This window comes from Taudactylus pleione, unplaced genomic scaffold, assembly GCF_031769625.1.
Source record: "Taudactylus pleione unplaced genomic scaffold, aTauple2 ptg000133l, whole genome shotgun sequence".
Classification (NCBI taxonomy): Eukaryota; Metazoa; Chordata; class Amphibia; order Anura; family Myobatrachidae; genus Taudactylus; species Taudactylus pleione.
Window position 1 is genome coordinate 3,076,606 of NW_028284535.1, and position 16,859 is coordinate 3,093,464.

A 16,859-nucleotide genomic window follows, 5' to 3' on the forward strand; every position below is an offset into this window, starting at 1 on the left:
GGTGGCCACGAGCTTGTCCGCAAGTACATGATCAACCATCAGTGGTTTTCTAACGATTGCTAGAAACCATCGGCCATCAATGGTCATAGCTTTGATGGACAACCCAACCCCTCTCTGTATCATGGTTAAATTCTGCTTCTCGAACCAATGTGCTATAGCAGGAATCTAGGCGCTCTTGTGCAAATTCAGGTGCATTACAGACACAATGCTGGTTTTGTACATTATGGGCCTGGTACAGAATTGCACACAGCAGGGAAGCAGCTCTGCAATACCCTACAACTAATACGCTAATGCAGCAGGAGGCAACTGGTGTAAATAGATGGCTCCTGACAGCATCGCAGGTCCTAAAGTGCAGCATCGGATCTTCTGCGAGACAATCTGACTCTGAGGTTACTCAGATTGCCCCTCGCTGCTTCGTAGCAGAGGCCAGGAAGTCTGCGCTGAAAGACACAGACCCTGGCCTGGCCACACCCACAAAACGGGATTGACACTCCCCCATTTTGTAGAACTGTCGCGAGCGATCTCGCAGAAGGGAGACCGGCACATGCGCAGTACAGATCGCCGGCGCAGATCTCTCACAATCGGAGTAGTACGCACATCATCGGGTTTGCTTACTACCGTGAATCAGGAACCCATGTACTAATTGTCTAAGAGATGCTTGGACTCAATAACACATCCTGCAGCCTTAGATGGAAATGATACGAGTCAGAGCCTATTTTATTATGACACAGATTCCGAAGACTTCTGCATACTGAGACTTAGATGTGCTGCTAATTCAAAGCATCCCAGGAAGTAATCTGAGTGTGCGGCAGATTAAAAACAGACAGTTAAGACGTTAGCAGCAGGTCACCAAAGCTAGAAATCATAATGGTCTGAGCAGGGGAGACATATGGGTCCTATTTCACTTCATTTGTCATAAAACATTCAGACAGGATTACATCTAGAGGCGGCGTGTCTTCCCTACAGTATGCCACATTTGTGACATTAGTGACCACTGCAGCCCCATCTAATAACACATAACTTTGTACATGGTGTTGATATTGCTTATAAATGTAATGGAGGCATTCACAACCCCTCTCATCATGACTTACATCTCAAAGCGTTCCTTCAATGCAGAGGTTCCCAAACTCAGGGGTATTATTTACTAAATTGCAGGCTTTTAGAAGTGGAGATGTTGCCCATAGCAACCAATCAGATTCTAGCTATTATCTTCTAGAAGATGCTAGATAAATGTTATATAGACTGTGATTGGTTGCTATTGGCAACAACTCCATTTAAAAAAACAAACAGCACTTTAGTAAATATACCCCTCAGTCCTCAAGGCAGCCTAACGTTCCAGGATTTAAGGATATCCATGGTTGAGCACAGATGGTTAAATCAAATTGACTGTCACATATTTCTGAGCATGGTTATCCTTAAAACCTGGCCCTTTAGGGTTAGATAGGGTTTATTCTTATATATTAAAGGTGGTGGCTATTGCCAAGGATTGCTGGCGGTAGCCATTGCTGGGGCTCTCCAGTGAAGGCTTCCCAATGGGGGGGAATGTTGATTTAACAAGTGTCTTCCGACCCCTATATCGCTATTTCAGCATGAAGACAGTTAAAGTCAGGGCAAGTAAAAATGCTTTATAATGAAAGTGTTTTTTTTTTCTTTATATAAATACAATAAAATAATTAATTATATATTTATGTATGTACATTTTTTTTACACATTTTTTGGATCTGCAATAGGAAGCGCAAATCTAGGCTACTAATGCAGTGTGGGTCCCCGACTAGGTCGTCGAAGCGGTCTGAGCCCTATTATCGCTGCCAGTCAGCATGGCCAATGGGCGGAGTGTCATCATTATTTAGACTGTTTCTTATGGCCTAGAATTGATAAATAGGCCCCTTATCACTGAAAATCATCATAATACAAAACTATTATACTTACAGACAGACATAGAGCACTACAACTACCCCAGTCTGGCCTGACCACTGGAACCAACTCATATTATATCCAAAACAGACATAGCAAACTTTCTGTAGGACCTTTAGTCTATGGACACCCAGAGTTGTGCCAGAATTTGGGCACGTGTCCTGGGGCAAGTATGGGAGGAGGGTGGGGAAGGACAAGGGATGGAGTGCTGTAAGAAGGAGTGGGCGGGGAAGAGGGGGGGGGTGGCAGGTAGGACAGAGAAGAGCATGGGGGAATGGGGAGGTTGGGACAAAGCAGAGCGCAGGGTGGGAGTGGAGTGGTGGGATCAACGGAAGTCAGAGCCGGGGGCCTGGTTGGACATTGGTGGATGGGGAGGAGTGGACTTGGGTCCACTTACTAGTTTATGATACCGGGTGTTTCACTCGCTATTGGCCCCAAAAGTTGTTCTTCTAACTTTTAAAGTAATCAACGCAATTTAGTGAAATGTGACACAGAGCAGACATACCTTGGTCTATGAGTAACATGAGGAAGTCATAGCAAGTGTTTAAAGTGTTTATCATTAGCATCCAGGCCAGCTGTCTATGCATGTTCGAGGTGAAGGCCAGCTGTTCACCACCCTAGTCAGCAGCGCAGTCCAAAATTCAAATAGGGAAGTCACACCAACTGCCAGTGAGGATGGTATCAGTGAGGATATAACCAGTGAGTATGGTAGTTAGGATGCCAGTGAGGATATAACCAGTGCAGATGGCAGTTGTGATGCCAGTGCGGATGGCAGTTGGTGTGATGCCAGTGCGGATGGCAGTTGGTGTGGTTCCCCTATTTGAATTTTGAACTGCGCTGTAGCCCCACCTGGAGCCACCACTGCTAGTCGGTAGGTATTCCTGCTTCTGACAGTGGTGTTTTGTACTGTGGCGTCCACATTCATCGTGCCTGTGTGTTACATGAGTGGATAAAGGCACGCCAAAGACAATTTATTTAGCAGTTTGGAGGTCAGAAACCACCGGCAAAATTCACCATTCTGTATCTGGTGAAAAAAATTTGGGGCCAACAGCGAATGAAACACCCTGTAATCATTTTCATATTTTGCAGTGGGCGAGGCAGTAATGTTGGGCGCTCAGCATTCTAGGTTACTTTCAGTACCTGGGGAATATGTGGCCATGAAGCCATCGGCGGTGCAGCACCAGGGAATACGGCCTCTAAAAGTCCCAATGTGACATGGCTATGATGACCACATGCCATTGCCACCTCCCCTCTCCGAATAGGGAACCGACACTTCTAATATGGTAATAATTTGTGATTCATTTTGTGCGTGGTGACCCATCCGCGCAGACTCCAAGATGGCGTATGGTACGGTAGAAATATTTTGTAGCCATTATATTATATTATACTGGTAATCACCAAATGAGGGCTTTAACCTAATAGTGAACATAATAAAATTGGGGGGGCATCCATTAATGCTGTGCCTAGGGGCAGTTTGACCACTAAATCCGCCCCTGACCCCAATAACACATAACATACAGGAAAAGCCTCTCTATGAGCAACGATGCTGATATAACCATAAGAAAGGCAGCACTGCCTGTGTGGCAATATGCCAGTTTTGTACGTGTGTGGGTGATGCCAACTTGTGATCAATGTTCGTTGTCGATTCTTATTAGCACAGGATCAGAGACTGTTTGGCTGACAGTTCATAGAAGGGGCTCTGGAAGACAATACAATTTATTGCACTCGCTCTGTGTTAGGCTGAATGCTTTGGGCAATCCTCCATCATTTCATAAAATCATTACTTTCCAGTACTGGGGAATTCCTCTGCCATCTGCATCACATTCTCTGGCAGAATTAAGGCTGACCTGCCTCCCTTTTTTTATAATCCCGGCTGCGCGCTGTTAATGCCTCCCCCTTTCCGTCTGTGCGTTTAGTGGGTCTCGCTCGCTCAGTTCTCTCCTTCCTCTCTGTTTCTATGTACCATTATTCCCAGCATGTAACAAATCTCAACTAAGTTTTTACTTTTTACAATAATTAAAGAGGAGCTGTCATAGATGCTTCAGCTTAAAAAAAATAGTTTTTATGAAAAATGAATTATTTGGAGTGCCCTGTATATTATGAGGCCTGTTTATCCAAGGTAATTAGCCCTAAATCCTGCAAATAACGGGATGTTGTCATAGGATTTAAGGCTTCTGCCTGTTTATGGAGCACAGCAGCTGGCAGTGATCACAGCTTCCCCATGCAAGGCATGATATTGCATATATTTACCAAGGACTGGTATTACCCGTGCACTGCCCTCTCTCCTCTATGCCATGGCTATCTCAGGAGGACCATAGCAGATGTGAGAAACTATGGGGTCTATTTACTAAGCCTTGGATGGGGATAGTGAATGGAGATAAAGTACCAACCAATCAGCTCCTAACTAACATTCTTCAAACACAGCCTGTGACATGGCAGTTAGGAGCTGATTGGCTTGTACTTTAGCTCCGTCCACTATATCTCCTTCCAAAGCTTAGTAAATAGACCCTAAAGTGCTTTATTATTAAAACTGGGTTGGCACCTGTAGATAGTGCCAACTAAATGTGGTCCTTTAGGCTACAGTATGGCGATTATTTGCAGAGAAGGATACATTGAATCCCTCCCTGTCAGTCCATACTCACATAACCGAGGACTGATGGCATTAAGTGCTCGGAAGGTGTGGTATGAAAAGTCGACATGGACATTGAGTCAACAGGGAAAATCTTGACATTTGTAAATGTTTACATGGTTAAAATGTCACCTTGTTCATAATGTTGCCGTTTAACATGTCGACATCAGAATTTATTGCCTTTTTTAGCCTACACCTTAACATAATCATAAACCTAACCCTAACATTTAACCTAACAATAACACAAATATGTATTGCTGACAGTCTAAGGTCGACATTACAAACATGTTGACATTTGTGAATGTTAGGGGTAGGGTTAGCATTAGGGTTTAGGGTTAGGAATTAGGTCGAGGGTTAGGTTTAGGCACTAAGGGGGGTGGGTTAGGTTTAGGCACCAGAGAGGGGAGGTTAGGTTTAGGCCCTGGGGGAGCGAGAGGCGGATGGTGAGGATAGCTTCCGACAGGCAGGGGCGTATCTATAATGGGTGCCCTGCACCGCACACCCTGAACCCATATTATTACTTACCTCTCCGGAGTCCCACGTCAGCGCGGGGTCCGGCGCTGTAAAACAACTGGAAAATAGCCGCGGCAGCCATTTTCCCGTTGATTGCGCATGCGCAGTACAGGAAAAATGGCCGCCGCGGCCATTTTCCCGGTGACCTGTGCAGACACTATAGACTCTGGGCACACTCTAGTGCCCAGAGTCTATAACTCCGGCGCTGGCCGCGCACAGCTCAGTGCGCTGCCGGCCGCCGGTTGGAGAGGAGGGGGCCCGTGTCGGAGACTGCACACGGGCCCCCTCCTCTCTAAAACGCCCCTGCCGACAGGTGTCAGTATCCTAACCCTGTCGAGATGCTGGCATCTGGATTTTGAATGCCGGGATCCCGTGCGCAAGCATCCCGTACCCAACCCCTCTAGTCACATGATAGAGGTTGGGCACCAGTACAGAGTGAAGGACATTATTATATACATATTCCCTGAACCCTGCCATGTGCCAAGGGGTTTAGCTGTTCTTCAGCTATATAAAATGCCTTCTGACATGAACACTTAAAAATATACTATTCACGTGAAAACTTGCAGTCACCGAGAATACAGGGTATATGTTGGTGTTATCGGTCTCAGAAAACATATAGCTACCTATCGGCGCCTGCCTGGTTCCTCTAACTGCTTTCAATTTGTTTTAAATCTGCTTGCAGTACTAACAAGGAAGGAAATCCCATAAGGGAGGGAATCCTGTCCAACAAAATGAAATGTGCTGTTTGGCCGTTCTTGGTCATTTGATTTGGAACATGCAAGAGCCACATTACAAAACAGGCAGACAATCACTGGAACAGATTGCAAAGAGGACTCACTGAGCGTAGAGCGACGCTCCGCCTGTGTAGAACACATAGTAATAGGGACACTGACATCATGCACCAGGTTTCCACTGCAATCAAATGTAACAAAAGGAAGAAAAAAAAAAACAACCAAACCCCTATGCATGTACATATTGACATAGACTCAGCGAAGTTGTAAAATAATATTCTGTGTCGGCATAAGAGATTCTCGTGTCACCGCTATAAGGGGTCTATTTACTAAGCAGTGTTAGGAGACAGAGTGAAAAGTGATAAGGCACCAGCCAATCAGCTCCTAACTGTCATATCACAGGATGTGTTTGAAAAATGACAGTTGGGAGCTGATTGGCTGGCATCTTATCACTTTTCACTCTGTCTCCTAACACTGCTTAGTAAATAGACCCCTATCTTTTTCTATGGCTAGTCAGTAAGTAGCTTTATCACCTGGTTGGCGCAATTGTTCTTAGCAGCAGGGTCCTGGGCAGTACGCCTATAAGACTGGTGCCAGCTTTGTATGCTAGCCCCCAGATCAGCCTCTCATTTGTACACTAACCACCAGACTGGGGTCCGCTTGGTACATGGGTTTGGGGGTCAGTTTAGTATTTTAGCTAACAGATTGGGCTCTGCATTATATAGTAGCCAAATGGTCCAGAAGAAAAAGAAGACCCTTTTTTGGGGGCACTGCTTGTTTGTAATATAAAGGTATTAAAAATGAAATTGTAATTATATACTTTTAAAATATATAGGCCCGTATTCAATTTGGAGCGAAAAGTCAGAGGCCGGACTTTTCGCATCATCAGAGGTTTGGCCAGTGAAAAAGTATCGCGCGCGTCCCCGCATTCAATTACAAATGTGCGAAAACAGGACACGGCGAATTGGAAATCGGTGAAAAGTTCTGCCAGTTTTGGGGAAATCAGTCTGACACCCCCTAAAGATGCTCTGACATGGGGGTTCACTATGGGTACCCCCGAATAGCCCTACTTATGGTATTGGGTCTTTAAACGGTCTCAATAGCTGCTGTTTTGCGTTTTTTTGGAAAGTGGTAAAGAATAGCATTTAGGAGGGTTTTTTTTTTTTACAAAATAAGTAGTTCCATCAAATTTGGGGTACATGAAAATGGGTGCAAGGATATTCTACAGTTGCTAATATGAAGTTTTAAAAAAAACGTGAAAAATCCACCTGCCGCAACTACCTGCAATCATAAAAACACCTGGGGCATACTTGGGGCCCCCCTGAGTCTATTTAGTCCCCCAACTTTGTTTTTGTTTTTTTTTGGGCCCCAAAACTAAAGTACCTTTTTGGGGTGTCCTAAGGTACTTTTTAAATTTTTTTTTACACAGATTACCTTTAGGGCACTGTCCAAGGGATGCAGGGTGGTTTATGGAAGTCTGCACCCCAAAACTCCAATTCTGCACTTTTCGCGCTACCAATGGGGATACTTTTTCGCCAGGTCTGATGCATTGACTTTTCGCACCGGCGAAAAGTCGGCCAAATTGAATACGGGGAAAACTGGAATCAGCGAAAATGACGTCATCAGCGAAAAAGTTTTGCCGACAACGGCTTTTCGCTCCAAACTGATCACGGCCCGTAGTTGGATGTACAACACAGTGTGTGTGTGTGTGTGTTTTTTCAATATATCATTTTGCTGAAAATGATGAACAATTACTAAGTTATCTGATTGGAATTTCGCTATGAACATCTGATATTAAATACTGTATTGTCACAGAAGGGCATGGATTTTATATAGGAGGATCTTCCTATATGGTTTTCTTTTTATAATTATAATTCCTTTTTTGTGTGTTGTATGTCCAACTATATTTTAAAAGTAGATCATTAAAAGTTAATTTTTAATACCTTAATATTACAAACAAGCAGTGCCCCCCAAAGAGAGTCTTCTTTTTCTTCTGACCCATTTGATCACCTCCAACGCTTACTGTTCTCCATTTGTGGCCATAAAACGCATTAAGTTGGTTTAGAATATATTTTTCTACACTTAGGGCCTGATTCAGAGCCGCTCGTAAGCGACCGGTCGTTCGTCCCGAGCGATGTTCGCACAACTGCGCATGCGTACGGTTCGTAATACGCATGCGCGAACCAGTCAGTGCGGTCGAAATTCATGTGCTCGCAAAATAGCTAATGCCAGCTAATTTGAGTGACAGGATGAGGCGTTTGTGGGTGGTAACAGGGGAAGGTGCTTGAAAACGGGGAGTGGAGATCCGAATGCAGGCGTGCCAAACGGTAAAAACGGGCGTTTTAAGGGTGTGTATAATTAAGAAAGCAGCATAATTGCGGTAGGAAAATGCTACCACAAGAATAGCGAGCAGTTCATACGCCGTTCGATGTACTCGATTAATCTAATAAATACCGGAGATGACCTATGATGAGAGCGGCCAGAGGGCGTTTTTTTCAAAATAGCGGCCGCATGTTTTGTTCGCTCGTTCAGACATAGTGGCGTCAACAGACCGCAAAGAGCGAGCACTTCATTTAAATAGCCAGCCCCTTTTTTCAGAACGACTGTCCGCAAATAGCGTACGGCTCTGAATCAGGCCCTTACCTCCACCGGCCCCTAGGGACCTAAGAGAGGTAATCATAAGCAGTCCTGTGCGATTCTCACCCTTTCTTCTTATTATATAGTAGCCACCAGATTGCCCTAGCTTGCACATTAGTTACCATATCAGTAGTGCCGTAATAAGGCTCAACTGCGCCACCCCCTGAGCACATGACGTAACGCATGATGTAATGATGTCACAAACATGCACAGGGGGAGTGGGGCCGCCAGCACTGGTAAGTGCAGCACTGATTGGAGCATCCTCAGGATGTTCCAATCAGCTGTTCAGTCCGCAGGGTAAATGTCTGGAACATCCAAAGCAGTGGCGTACTAGGGGGTTTGGCACCCAGGGCAAGGTAATAAACGGCGCACACACCCCTCAACAACCTGGTGGTCTAGGTAGGAATTAGTTGTAGCCTACCTGTCCTCAGCCGCAGTCTTCTGCTGCTGGCCCATCCTGGCCAGAGTTCTTCTGCCTTGACCCCGGCATCTTCTGGCCTCTTCAAGGGCAGCCGAAGCTCTTCGCGCGACATCTGCCTCCGCCACCACTGAACTGACTTCTCTGCCCAGTGGCGCCTGACATCAGACACAGCAGACAGAGCCATCCATGACATGGCTCGCCGCAATTGGCTCGCCTCTGCAAATATCACCCACCGCTGGGAACAGTCTGGTGAGATGCATCCCGCCGGGGACACATCTCACTAGACTGAAGGACTTTCAGAGCTGGGATCAACATTTGATCAACATTTGATCCCAGCGCTGGAGGGGTGCCCAGGGCAAGGTGCCCCACATGCACTGGTCCAAAGGCACTGCTGCAATGATCCTGACTGCAGGGTGGCATTCCTGGCATCCTGCTAGTCATAAGCAAGGGCCATGGGGCAGCGACAGTGCCGACTACAGAGCCCTGCGGTCTGTGCAGCGGCACAAACCAGCTCTTATTAGTTTGGGCTCTGCATTATATACTAGCCACTCGATTGCAGTCACTTGTATATTCGTTAGCAGTTTGTGCTTAGCTTAGTATACTAGCCACCGGATTGGGATCAGTGAGCTTTGCTATATACAGATGGCATACAGCCAGTCAACTGTATGCAACAAGTCATCGTATTGCATCGCTGGCTGAGGGGAGAGGACCCCACACAGCTCTTCTCCAGTAGATGGCACAAGGTGTAGTCACAATGTGCAAAGAAGGACAATCTTTAGACACTAGAGAATTAGAAAAAAAGTGTCACCTGGTGTGATCAATCCCCAATTTTCCTATCTCACACTGATGGGAGGACACGGATGTGGCAATAGCTGCCTCAGTCACTGATCGCAACAATGCAGACTAGCCATATAATGAAGCACATTGGGCCTCTTAATACAAGTAAAGTAACACATGAATGTCACAATGTATCTGAACCAGTTGCATCCCTCCATGACAACCGTGTGCTCATCTGAAAATGGGTTTAAACTTTAAAGAGTAACTGAGCTAGAACAGGAAGATGAAAGCATCTGTTTTATAAGTGGATGCATGAGGTGTCATTCCATACAAGCGACAGCTTTATTGTAAACTGACTGATGTTTGGGTATCTTAGCATACAGTGAGTGGGAGCTGTAATGAGGAGCTATCTAAGAGTGGGTGCTGCTGTTCTTTCTATATGGAGAAAATGTATCATAAATAATGTTTTCCTGAATAAGAATGTACGGTATACAATCGGGAAGCCGGCTGCCGTAATACCGGCTTCCCGACTGTCATATCCCGGCAAGGGTGAAATGCCGGGCGTCTAGATGTAGACGCCTGACATTTCCCCAACGCCGGGAGAACGGCGCCCAGCATCCCGATCGAAGGGATGCCGGGTGCCGCGAGCGGACAGCCGCGGGGGGGTTAGGTTTAGGGCACCCGGGGGGGACTTAGGGTTAGGCACCCCCTCGAGAGGGTTAGGGTTAGGCTAGGGGGAGGGAGGGTTAGGGTTAGGCACCCCCGGGGGGACGTAGGGTTAGGCACCCCCCCGGGGGACTTAGGATTAGGCAGCGGGGAAGGGGGGGGTTAGGATTAGGCACTTGGGGGGGAGGTTAAGGTTAGGCACCCCTAAGGAGGGTTAGGGGGTTAGGTTAGTCAGTACTTACCTATCGACGATCGGGATTTCCAGCGTTGTCAGGCTTCCGCTGCTGGGAACTCTGCTTTGGTCGGCCAGGCGCTGCCGGGAATCGAACCGGCGGTATTTCATACCGATTCCGAATGTACTACTGTATATGTAAAAAGTTTTCATAGCAATATGCCAGCACTCAGCAGCAAGCACTGAGCAACTTTGTGCACAGAGCAAATGATTGGGGTTTTTTTTATTAACCAGACTCGTTCTGACAAGATGCGTTCAATATCCCGGCACGTGGGATGCCGGCGCTTAGAATACCGGCACCTGAATCCCGACACCTGTCAGAAAGCCGGCGCTGACATCCCGACTCCTGAAGGTAAGTAGCGGGGTTAGGGGGAGGGTTAGGCACTAAGAGTGGCGGGTTAAGTATAGGGTGCGGGGGTGGGGTTAGGTTTAGGCACCAGCGATGGAGGGTCAATGGCCTGACTCATCGGGTAGCATGTTGCAGAGCTATGGTGATGCGTCACGGAGGAGAGCAAGGCTACGGTATTATGAAGTTATTCTCAACAAATTGCGTCATCAATGCCCCACCAATTTCTCAAGACAGAGAAGCAGAATTCGGAAGGGTGGCCTTCTCCTCACCCGCTGTCTCTGTCTATCACCACCCCCTAACTCTTTCCTCAGCATCTCTGACACCGGTGGGAGGGGTCAGAGGTCAGTACAACTGTCACTACATTCCAACGTGATGACATCATTTTTATCAGCAGTCAATTTTATTATATAAAGTGACCACTCAGTGTACATCTAACAGCTCCTTTCTTCTTTACATTTCTTGAATGATCAAAGATCCACTTAAGTACCATGTTGGCTAAAAGCAGAGATTTCCGCTGACAAAAGCTATATTCTGCCGTTTAATGAAACAGCTCGCCTGTAAGATGTCTGCTCTTACTATATTGGAATTCCTCACTTTGCAGTATATTTAATACATGTATTTAAACAGGGAGAGCAAAAGGGGGCAGGGAGCTAATTAATCAAATCAGACCAGATAGAAAAAAAGAAAGATGAAATGCTTCAATTAGTTTTTCCTGGTTGCCATGACCAAAATGAGATTTCCCAGAAGATGCCGATCTCATTTCGTTTATACATCTCCAGCTCAAGTTCATTAGTAGATATTATGTGCCAGGGTATTCTGTCCTTAACGCTTTACCCGATGGTGGTTTATCCAGCGGAAATCACTTTACCAAGCAGCAGAGAAATGTCACTGAAAGTGGTCACTAATGTCTGGCACAGCTCCTGGGCCCTCAGCTAAAGAATTCCTGACACAGCCAGGACCTATGGGAGCTTAACTCCTCACCTGTACCAGACATTATAACACGTGGTCAGCGTGGTTATTACAGGTGAAGTGTCACTTAAGCTGCATACACACACAACGATTTTGTAACCGATTGTATGAACGATTTTCTGTCAGATTATCAGTCAGATTTTTTTAAGATTTTTTAAAGTGTAATGAACGATTTTTTTTTTTTAACTACAAACGATTTTTGCATATTCCCTTAATGAAAATCGTTGAGTTGGTCAGTCTGACTGAACTACAAACTACAAACGTGAACGCGCATGAACGATAATCGTTCATCATTTTAACTTAGAAAGTGAACGATTTTTTCAACTAATTGAACAATAAACGATATCGTTAACATTAATCGTTCAAAAAATCGTTGTGTGTGTATGCACCTTAAGAAATGAAGTATTGGTAGACATGGTCATCAGTCACATGCAGAGACAGAGGACCCTGATAGGAGCCCACACCTGCAGTGTGTAAGTAAAGTCATCCTGAATGCGATCACTTTACATCGGGTTCGAACCCTGGCCACGGTACTGCACACGCGTGGTTATCAGACCACACATGTGCTAGTGGAGAATTTTGCAATGTGTAGCCCAAAGGCTACAATGGCTTAAAACCATCTTAGTTTTTGCGGGTAACACCCACCCCCTTCCCCTCCACAAACCACTGTTTTCAGAGGAATTCAAGCAAAAAAAAGTTTGGTAAATAATACCCTTAGGAGTCTATTTACTAAGAAGTGTTAGGAGACAGAGTGAAAAGTCATAAGGTGTCAGCCAATCAGCTCCCAACTGTCATTTTTCAAACACAGCCTGTGAGATGACAGTTGGGAGCTGATTGGCTGGCACCTTGTCACTTTTCGCTCTGTCTCCTAACACTGATCGGTAAATAGACCTCAGTATTTTGTTTGTATCGTTATGTCCCCTGTGTGTGTATATACAAAGAGAGTAATGTGCCAGTGATGTGTCAGGAATTGTTCCAGCTACAAATCCTGCTTAGCCTTTTATATACCCGTAGGAAATTACAGGTTCTATTCTATTCCTGCAATACCGGACTTTAAATTGCATCAGATAAGTGAGCTGTATCTGGTGTGCTAAAAGCAGGGGGATTTCTCCTCTCGGAGATCCAACATAATACACTTGCCCCAGTTTCATGCTACAAGTAGTAACTCCTTACTGATCCCAGCATAACATGTCAAGGAATGCACAAGAGCAAAGCTGGACCGATTTCCAAGGATTCAAAGGGATTTATTAACAGCTTACAGCAAATGCAAGTTTTGCCCATTATATTTAATTATATAACTTTTCAAAATATCTCAAAAAAATAAAAATAAAATAAAAATATATATTATATACACACACACACAAACGCACATGCAGAGAGGGGGGGGTGAGTACTAATTACCCGGGCTCTGGTTGCAGGGCACACAGCGCTCCCGCCACGATGCCCGAAAGTAAAAGGGCCCAGCACAGCTCTCTACGGCCCTGCACACACACACACGCTGATGCAGGCTTTTAGAAGCAAATAAAGGAGCAATTTGCCCTGTAAGTGGGGCAAATCTAAACTGTGCTGAAACTTAGGGGTAAATATACTAAAGGTCAATGTTAATCAATTTAAAATTGCTCTAATTCAGTGGTAGCCAACCCTGGTCCTCAAGAGCTACCAACGGTGCATATTTTGCAAGTCTCCTCACAGAATCACAAGTGATATAGGCCCTCATTCAGAGCCGGACGCTCTGAGCAGAGCGCTCGCTCTGAATGAGGGCCGTCCTCCATAAAAATGGAGCGTCCTCCTGGACGCTCGTATAGCTGTGGGTCACCACCCACAGCACATACGAGCGAGCAGGATGATGGTCACGATGGTCTTGACCAACGCGACCATCGCCAGTGCGACCAGAAGCCTGTGGTCGGGGTTTTCGACCACAAGCCCTGGAGTGATTTTGGCTCTATCAGAGCCAAAATCACTCCCACTGACATCACTAGTGATGTCAGTGGGGCCGGCTTCTGACGGTAGGCGTTCCCTTGGGAACACCTCCATCTGGCAGGCACGCCCCCGGCACGCCCACCAAAGGGGGCGTGCTGTCAATCAACATCGACAGCACGCCCCCTTTGATCAGACACAACGAGCGAAGGAAAGTCCTTCGCTCGTCACGTCTGGCGCATGCGCACGATGGAGCTCCCTCCGTCGTGCGCATGCGCAGTGCACACCATCGACCCACTTGCGAGCGGACAGCCGCTTGCGAGTGGGTCTGAATGAGGCCCATAATTAGCTCCACCTGTGGCTCTTTTCAAATGTGTTATGGGGCCCATCCATCAGCGATAGATTGCCGCGAACATGTTGGATTTTCCTGATTTGACGATCGCGATCAAAAAATGATTGCGATCGTCAAATCGCCGACATTTAACATGGAAAATGTCCGCGATCCGGCCACGGATTGCAGAACATCGATGGTGGGGGGGTGGCGTTTCCACCCGGAAACGCTGGCACTTCCCATCGCATCGCCGGATCGCAAAATCAGGTCTCTGATGTATGGGCATCTTTAGTTAGTAATGTATACACCTGTGCACCTGCTAGGTGGTCTGGAAAACGTGAACTGTTGGTAGCTCACGAGGACCGGGGTTGGTTACCCCTGCTCTAAATCATTTAACATCGATGTTGTGTTTCAGGGGATAAAATGCATGTTTACTACCAGAAATTTTTTTTTTCGATTGATTTTTAAGTGTTAGCAAATGTGCTTTTTAGCCCTTCAAACGTTGGCCGATTTAGACCAATTTTTAATTGATTAAAATAGACCTTTAGACGCTTTAGTAAATTTAGTAAATTTTAGAGTTGGGAGGGGCGTGTTCTCTCTAAACTTTAAATCACTCTCTCACTTTAAATAAAGCTCTCCGTCTAGAGACCACAGCTAGGGGTGTCATCAGACATTATACAATCAGGTTTAATGGGTAATTACTTGTGAAATGACCTGGGACCTTTTATAGTAGAAACTCTGACCAGCGTGAGACAATGCCATTTAGCTAGATTGCTTTACCCCTTGCAGATGTGCATTATACTATTAACAAAAAAAAGATTTTACAAAACTTATCGAGAGTAATTAAAGCCACTTTTTTTACATTGATTAATTCATTATGGGATGTGTGTTACTAAGCAGAATAATATACACAAAATAAAGAAAAGGACTTGTATTACTTGGTAAACTGGGAAATGCATTTGTTAATGGTGACAACTATTAAATGGCCACTAGGGATTTTACTGGGATCGGTATAAACAGCCGCCGATTCAAAGCCAGACAGGAGGAGATCCCGACGCTGGCTGGTAAGTACCCTAACCCTCCCTTAGGGGTGCCATAACGTTAAAACCCCCACGGTAGTGCCTAACCAACCCTAAGTCCCCCCCAGGGAGTGCCTAAACCTGACCCTCCTGAGGGGCGTGCCTAACCCTAACATACCCCCGGGGGTGCCTATCCCTAATCTCCCCCTATAACCTAACCCTAACCCCGCTACACTCCATAAACCTAACCCTCCCCCCAGTGCGGGTAACGCTAAAGACACCCCGGACTTACCTCGTTCGGGCTGGCGTCCTTTGGTGTTCCGGTGTGGGATTAAGATAGGCATCAGTATTTCGACGCCTATCTTTAGTCCCCCGTCGGGCTTCTCCTGTCAGGATATAGCCTGGCGGCATTCAGTCTACCAGTCTATAAACTGCTTCCCATTTTACTTACTGTAAGTCTGGATATACATCAGGTGATATTTTGTATGATATATTGTTTTGACGCGGATCAGGACGCTATTTCGCTCATATCGCTCAGTGTGTACCCTCAATCGCGCGTTCATGTCCATCATCTGCGGTGTCGAAGCCAGATAATTGGCTGAGACAGGATCAGTTTAAAATTAAATCTGCGCGACGCCATTTTGCGAATGGCAATGAGACGCCATTTTGCGACTGGCCGCCCAGCCATTTTAGTGAATCTCGCCCATTATAAGTACATACGTCAATGCTATTATTTAGCGTTGTGCGATTCCCAAGCAATAGAAAGAAGTTGAAAGTCCTCACCATATAAATACAGTCACTAAAACATAAAATGATCAACCCTGCAAAACATGGTGTACTCCACAAACACGTAGTCGCACAACGCTAATTAACGTCATTTCTCAATTCCCCAATACTTACACACTGCACACTTACATAAAAGGTTCCCTAGCATTAAAGTGTAATATTCAAGGTTTATTCAGTATTATTAATGTTGTGAAATAAATGTAATTTGATATCTAAGGTTTAGTACATGTCTTTGCAGATTTCCGGTACCATCGGTGTGAGGATCACAACATGTGTCTGCAAACTATGGACAATATAGAGTTAAACATTAAAATGTACTCTGTAATGTAACCAGCTTAGATTTATTATGCAGCGGGAAAAAGGACACAAAGGGCTGTTGGAGGCTGGTTTGTGTCTATTCGAATTGACCTATGAACTGTACTGTAACAGAAGAACCAGGAAGAAGAACCAATGGAATCATGCCAAATTGTTCTATTGTATTGCCTATCTCTGCTAGTGTATATATGTGGGCTCTCTAAACTTGGATGCCAGTCTTCTTGCCTTGCTGTTGACGGAGGTTTCTATATTGATGCCGGTATCTGGGTCCAGAGCGCGTGCGTATGTAACAACTGTACCTTGGGTCTGTATGATTTATTTGCGCTAAATGTATTTAGATCACAGCGTGTAACCATCTGTTTTTATATTGAATAATAACTGTTTGTGCTTTGGAACCACACTCAAAGTCTCAAAGCATTTATTTACTGTGTGACTCATTACACTAAATAGCGAGAATTTTAGAAGGTATAGGTAGGTAGAAATTGATAGGTAGGAATCGATAGCGGGGTCGGGTGTGCTGCACGTCAGGTGAGCCGACCACGTTGATAACGGCATGCAGGCAAATGCGGGATGGGAAGGGTATATCGTGCGGACGTATACCGGATCATGCAGTGTTTAGGGCCGCACGATATAAACTTCCATCAGGCGTCGGG

At 45.6% G+C, this 16,859-nt stretch overlaps 1 protein-coding gene across 3 annotated transcripts in view; it reads right to left on the bottom strand.

Annotated features, from left to right (window-relative positions):
* CPNE9 (copine family member 9) overlaps positions 1–16,859 on the bottom strand; it is a 384,344-nt gene that overhangs the window by 296,386 nt on the left and 71,099 nt on the right. The gene's annotated exons all lie outside the window — the stretch shown is intronic.